Source organism: Notothenia coriiceps, unplaced genomic scaffold (assembly GCF_000735185.1).
Source record: "Notothenia coriiceps isolate Sejong01 unplaced genomic scaffold, NC01 NC01_scaffold00005931, whole genome shotgun sequence".
Classification (NCBI taxonomy): Eukaryota; Metazoa; Chordata; class Actinopteri; order Perciformes; family Nototheniidae; genus Notothenia; species Notothenia coriiceps.
The window spans coordinates 20,995-28,824 of NW_011338632.1; positions in this window are offsets into that span (position 1 = coordinate 20,995).

The window sequence follows — 7,830 nt, forward strand, 5'->3', positions numbered from 1 at the left end:
GGAGTGAATTATTTAAAACTCAACTTAATTGACTGTATTCCTGTCAACAGCCTGAATGTCCACATCTGATTGGTGCATACCTTTCTTCAAGGCAGCCCACCTACAAACTAACCTGTTAGCACCTGCAACTTGCACAGGAGCAAAGTTCACCCACTAAATTAAGTCAGTGCTAACAGGAACATAGATTTAAGCACAAGAAAAAGGAGCAAGACATGAGCAGCATATCTAAAAAAAACTAAAGCGATGTCTTCCTGTTCTTTAGACATGTTTAATTGCGGTGTTTCTGCACCCAGGCTGCCCGTCACCATGCTGCTGTCACCACAACACTAACAGGAAGACACAGTTGACATGTCCTACAGATTCTGTAGGACATGTCAACTGTGTCTTCCTGTTAGTGTTGTGGTGACAGCAGCATGGTGACGGGCAGCCTGGGTGCAGAAACACCGCAATTAAACATGTCNCTAGACTACTTGGGAGCGGTTGTTTGTCCCCAATGGGGTAGACAGCACCAATTGACAGAACTCTGTGAACTGCCGAGGACGTCTCGTCTCGGAGCCCTCCCAATCCCGCCATTCCTAGTCTAAGATGTACTTTAGTCCGATAGACCCGACTCTGGACTTCCCTCTCTGTCTCTCGCCAAAGGGTGTTACTAGGCACCTTAATGGACAGTCGCTCGTCTTAATCGCATCTGTCTAACATTGGAACCGTAAAGGAATGTGTGTGACATGTAAGTGAGGACCGTCACCGTATGCTCGCCGATCGTCTTATCGTTGCCGGTCTTATAATGACGGCACAACTGTCTCGCTTTTGTGGACACGCAATGTACGTACTACTAGACAATCGTAAGTGTCTTTATATACATCTTTTTGCAGGAATGACGCTCGTTGCGAATTTCATAGTTGAAGTCATCTTTGTTGTCTGCGAAGCTAGCACGATTTCGAAGTCAGATTTACACCGACGACATTATTTTTCCATCGAGAAGAGGCATAGTGGTAGTCGACTGGGGGGAAGGACACCTCTCGACTGTAATGTGGGTTACACCAGTTGTTTTTGGGTTTCAAAGACTATTCCGACACCAAGAGACTCCCGATGTCGTACATATCCCAATTGTTGCATCCAGAAGTTCCCTTTGGTCGAGGACGTTATTTGCTTATAATAGTTGAAAGTCTAACTTCAATCTTCGGTACCACTGAAATGCTCACACAGAACTCAAGTGCTACCTGCGGAAGGACCGCGACAAAAGAGAGTGAATCACCTGCCTGCTTCCAGGGGGGGAACAACAACCACCGCAAAGCTGGAGGGGTCCTGAACCCAGCAGCGCGCTAGCAGAGAACTACAGGTCGAGACCAGGACGACCCGGTACACACTTGAACCGCTACTGTTTATGGAGTAAGGCAGTAGAGACGTGTCATGTGACCTCTCTTTCTACCTTAACAGTCTTACCGAACTAAAATATAAAAAGAGGGTCGTTAATCAGAAAAATAATAGTTACCGTAGACCAGTCACCACACACAGAGCTCCTCTCACCTTCATTCTTACTTCACACGCTGGCTACCGTGTCAAACAAATCCTTTGGATATGTCCCAAAGGCCTTTACATACGTCTCCACTCTTTACGCAGTTCCACTAAAATAAGAAAGGTCACCTCCAGAGCCACAGGCACACTTGCTTGATGTTTACAATATGTATAAATAAATGCTACGTGTTGTTTTGTGACATGAATCCCCTTTAACTGATCCTCAGTGTATCGTTTATCCTTCATTTTGCTTACTTGGTATTCTTGGTTACTTCGAACAAGCAGTGAGTCATCATTTTGTGACTGTAACACACACTGCAGTGTTTGCAAAACACTTATCTGTAGGACATGTCAACTGTGTCTTCCTGTTAGTGTTGTGGTGACAGCAGCATGGTGACGGGCAGCCTTGGTGCAGAAACACCGCTTTAGGGGTTTTTGTGTGTGTGTTTGTTTCCAACAACTTCTCAGCTGTTATTACGCCCATTGATCAGATAACCCCAGGTGAACAGCTGCATTGACACACACTCAATAAAAACATAATGTAAAACACGAGTGAGGGCAAAACTGGGCCTCGTTAAACACTAATACAATCATAGAAAGCTTGTAAATACTTCCCCTTCATAAGTAGATTTAAGAGGTTTTAACTAGAAGCGTGGACGGTTGTGTTTGAGAACAATAAGAGAAGCCCAGCCTGGTGACTTTCATGTGTTATGTGGGAAGAAACATTTCTATCTTTTTTCCTTCTTTTATAAAAAAAACCAAGCCTGTTGCTGGGTGTGGAGCGTGTCATCGTTTGAAAGAATGCGTCGGGGTATGATCCGTCCGCGGTGTTTCTGCGTGGACTCATGTTTCCTGGGTTTGTTGTAAAGTTATGAGTGTGTCTCTGCAAACAACTGCAGTCATGTGACACGGAGCACTCTCTGACTCACTCAGTCATTACAGCGTCCCGGCACTTTTTCTTTCTGAGTGGATTTCATCAGATCAAAACAAAAAAGTACCAAAATGCTGCTTAATGTGGATGAAACGGCTCCTTCCCTTTCCCCCTTTCTGAATCTGAGCTCCAACCCCCCCTCCCTTCCCACGTCTTCCCCTTTCCATGAGGCCTCTGTACTCTGCCTTCCAGAGCTAGACCCGAGGCCTCTCTGTCCTGCTCTGTGATTGGCTGAGCCGCACCACATGGTCACAGAGTGGGCTGCCCTGCTCCGCTATCCGCCCAGCTTTCTGGGTGTTCACATGGAATAACTCTACAGCTGCAGTGGGAAGAGAGCAGGGGCCGGGAAAAAGCCAGGGAGAGACGGCGAGCCCAACATGGACATGGCTAACCTATTCAAACATTTCTTTCGTGAGTTTTTTAAACTTTAAGCTGCTTTGTTTGTTGTTTTTACTTGATGTGGAGACTTTGAAGGGAAGTTTGAGAGCTTCTGTCTACTCTCTGTCTGGCTGTGCAGGAGCGGTTGTCAGGTTTCTTCTCCTTTCATGTTCCCTTTCTGGTTTTTCACTTTGATTTCTAGTCACTTTCAGCGTCAGGTCAGCGAGGGAATGTGTCATAATTAGAGCAAAGATGTCTGTGCTAACATGCAGTGCTGGCAGAGAGGGGTTGTCTGAGCAGCGCTTTGAGGCCGTGTCTGTGCTGCAGCGACTGGGTGGATATGCTTTTTGAAAAGGCTTCGGCTGAGCCCAAGCCTGTAATTGCCTCAGCAATCCTTCTCTGTCTCTTTCTTTTGAACACACACACAGTAATCCTACTCCCTTTTCCCAAGCATTTGTCCTAGTGAGTGGGCTGCAACTCACTGGATTACATTATCATGCTTGAAGACCCCCCTTTCCACAATGTTAAGTGGAATATCTCAAGACATGGCCGAAGTCTGTTTTCTTTTATGCTACCCTGAGGGCGAGCTGGCTGTTTCTGGGAGGGTCGCTCCACTCCTCCAGCCCACCGCTAGTCATGAGCTACAGTGGCTGGGTGCTAACGTTGAACACTGTAGGCATTGTGCTGCGAGGGAGCCGGGGGTCTCTGCTGATTGATGGGAAACCGGGCTGCCGTCTCCCGCACCTCGCTCTGTTATCAGAGGAATGTCACTGCCCGGCGTGGATACTTTACAACCTAAGCTGACACGCTTTTTCAAAAGGCCGCGGCGCACAGCCATGCTGTAATCTCACCTTGTAACTGTTGAGTGGTATCTCCTGCCTCTCTATCTGCCCTACTTGCTGCTTGTAAAGAATCCAGAGGGTGTAAAGGGCTGAGAGGAACATGGAGATGAGCTAACAAACCTTCTGCTTGTGTAAACTGAGAGCCTCCTCTGTTTCCCCTCCCTGTCGTTTTCCTGTTTCTCCCCAGCGAACGGAAACTCTAATTCGAGCCACATTTCTCCCCGAGCATTGGAGAGGGAGGAAGTGAGAAGTCAGAAAGGAAGTTGAATCATTGAGCGGTGGTCTGTCCGTTTGACTTTCTGGCTGTCCCTCGTTGCTTCGTTTCCAAATTGTTTTCTCGTAACCGTCCGTCACTGCTTCCACACCAGAAAAAGCAAAAAGACATCATAATTAAGAGATTGGCGGGAGAGTCCTGGACGTCACTCAGGCCTTAAGATGTTTTTCTTTTGTTAAGCTGTCCACTCATCTTTGCTTTCCCGTGACTTAAGACTTGCTCAACAGGAAGTGAGCAGTGGTTTGGACATGTTGAACACTAGCAAGTGTTGTAAACTAATTGTCAGAGAACTGTGAAAACACCCCTCTTCTTTTGGTGTGTTTTATAAGCAAATATTTGCTACATATTTTAATGTCAGTGTTTGTTGCTTTTCTTGCCATTTGTTACAGTAAACTGATTTCAGAATGTTTGAAGACGTGTCAGCCACAGTTTTGTTTCTTTTTATTGACAAAAATATCAAGAAAGATAGAAGAAAATGATTCATACATACATTTTAAAAAGACAATTTCAGGAATTTGATATCAAAGTTTTGGCATCTGTACGATATAATGTCCTTTGTATAAGGGTCACTAGCTTTGAGGTTTGGATAAATAGTAAGAAAAAGTTTGAAAATGACCGTTTTGAAAGAAATGTTCACAGATAGAAAGGCAACCACGTTGTTTCTCTGTCAGGGAAGGGTTCTGATTGGCCGCTGACGGTAAACGCTGCACTGTCCAGAGCTGTAAAAACCAAATGGAGCTCCATCCCTCCCCCCCTCCCTCCCTCTCCATCGCAGAAACTCAAGGCTGTGTTTGAAGTCTCTCACAGCTGAAGTTCAAAGAGCTCTGGATGTTTCCTGTGCAGCTTTCAGTCAGACGCTTTGATTGAAGCTGTCGTCTTAAAAGGTGTCCAAAGACTCCTTCCCCAAGTGAGGAAACATGCCCACACATTCCCTTTAGTTACTTTGACTCACTCTTTCTGACTGCGCACACGCTGTCATTACATTTAATGTACGAGTCTCATACTAAACCATATGGCTGAGGGCTGCGGCGTTGCGTCACACGTCTGGTGAACGCCAGTGACACATTGTTGTTAGAGTTTAAATTGCTGTACACACAGAGAGAGGACAGACATTAGGTTTCTAGTGTTTTGATCCTATTACACATTTAGCTCACACTTTTAAAGGTCACCTCTTCTACATCAACATGTGTCCCCTCTTCTTCATGTCTCTTCTACATCAACATGTGTCCCCTCTTCTCCACGTCTCTTCTACATCAACATGTGTCCCCTCTTCTTCATGTCTCTTCTACATCAACATGTGTCCCCTCTTCTCCATGTCTCTTCTACATCAACATGTGTCCCCTCTTCTTCATGTCTCTTCTACATCAACATGTGTCCCCTCTTCTTCATGTCTCTTCTACATCAACATGTGTCCCCTCTTCTTCATGTCTCTTCTACATCAACATGTGTCCCCTCTTCTTCATGTCTCTTCTACATCAACATGTGTCCCCTCTTCTTCATGTCTCTTCTACATCAACATGTGTCCCCTCTTCTTCATGTCTCTTCTACATCAACATGTGTCCCCTCTTCTTCATGTCTCTTCTACATCAACATGTGTCCCCTCTGTGTAAAGGAACAAAGATTCTCTCTCTTTTTGATCCATTTCTATAAAAATCTGTCTGAAAATGAGCTGATCAGATTTTGGCCACTTTATGTCATTACGATGTTTTGTCTTGTGTAACCATTAACCAATCAGCANACTCAACTTAATTGACTGTATTGCTGTCAACAGCCTGAATGTCCACATCTGATTGGTGCATACCTTTCTTCAAGGCAGCCCACCTACAAACTAACCTGTTAGCACCTGCAACTTGCACAGGAGCAAAGTTCACCCACTAAATTAAGTCAGTGCTAACAGGAACATAGATTTAAGCACAAGAAAAAGGAGCAAGACATGAGCAGCATATCTAAAAAAACTAAACCGATGTCTTCCTGTTCTTTAGACATGTTTAATTGCGGTGTTTCTGCACCCAGGCTGCCCGTCACCATGCTGCTGTCACCACAACACTAACAGGAAGACACAGTTGACATGTCCTAAAGATAAGTGTTTTACGAACACTGCAGTGTGTGTTAGTCACAAAATGTTGACTCGAAGTAACCAAGAATAACAAGTAAGCAAAATTAATAAATAAAAACGATACTCTGAGGATCAGTTAAAGGGGATTCATGTCACAAAACAACATGTAGCATTTATTTATTCATATTGTAAACATCAAGCAAGTGTGCCTGTGGCTCTGGCTGGTGTACGGACTACACTGATCTGATGAACCCTCCCAACAAACAGGGTTACCCCATCGTGTGTTAACTGTCTGAGACACTGACGCCCTGCNGCAGAAGACAGAGAGCGTTTCCCAAATGATCGTGAATACCTGTCAGCGAGCAGAATTAAGCGAAGACAAATTGTAACCTTTGCTACTTACACACACACCACACATTTCACAGGAAGCAAGAAACAAACACCAATAAAAACCTTGACGCTCGGTGCATAACAAGCATGCAGTTCTTTATTTTTGCTACTCCAACACAGTTTTTTGTCTTTACCACATTGCTCCTTAATAGTATGATTTAAAGCTTTACAAAAAAACAAGAGAAAACCAGATATTTACAAAATCTATCTGTGCAAACATAATTCTTCTTTTAACGCCACTCTCCTAAAGGATTTGAAAGGCATGCATACAAATAAACTTTGGTATGTTAACAAAACTACTTATTTTTCTTAGTAGAAGCTTCTATGTACATGTGGTAACCGACTCACTTTAGTACATTTAGACAACGAGACATGTTAACTTAACAAACCGGGACCAGCAGGACACTCTGAGGTCTCTTCAGGCGTCACACAGGAGAGTGAGTCCTGTGACCGGGTGAGGCCTGAAGTGAGTCATTTTATAACAACTTTGGCAAAGAGGCACACTGAAACAAAACCTGTATTACTTATGATACCATCTGTAAAATAAATTGGCAGTTCATATGGGTGAAAATACTCTTAGAAAATAGAAGTTAACAATGCGTCTGTATACACTCAGAAAAAGGCATTTACAAGGGCTGTGTTTAATGTCCGGCAACATAAGAAACATAGATTAAATATACTATTCAATCTCTGCTTTGAAAAATAAAACAACATTTTTTTACACGGTGATTGTACATCAACTCTATATTCCCTATTCAGAGCTACAGCAAGAAAAATAGATTTTTAAACACCATTAAACTCGTCCACTTCTACTACAAAGTGGTAATGTTTTATTAGTTATAAAATAGTCTTTAACAGTAAAAACGGGAGATCTAAAGGAGATGGGTGCGAGAATGCCAGTGTCAAATAAAACAGGAAGTGGGGAGTGCATCACTTAATACTTTTATACAAAATGTTCAAAAACAGCAAACCATGACTATGCAAAAATAAAAACATGAGTAGCTCTACCTGCTAAAGCCACATTTAGTCTAGATGCCAGCAGAGGGAACCCGGTAATGTTGAGAACCCCAAAGTTTAATGATAGAAATGTATAGTACGAGTCCCTAGAACATAGAAACTGCCGGATGCTAACCTTCATATGTTGGACAATTTGCACAATTAGCATAAATTGCGTTAATTAGCATTCACTATGAGTAGTGTTGTGACCGTTGGATATACAGAGCACAAGATGAAAGTGATTACGTCATTATTACTGTGGACAATTTATCATTATATATTCAGATAGTTAAGCAATCTGTTCAATCCAATTGAGTCCTCTAAATCAGGGGTTCCCAACCTGTTTTCCCAAGAGCCCCCCCAAATGACTCCTGTTGGAAGTTGCGCCCCCCCCCCAATGTGAAGTATTTTGTTTAAGGTGGATGAAAGTGTAATTAAGGAGCACTAT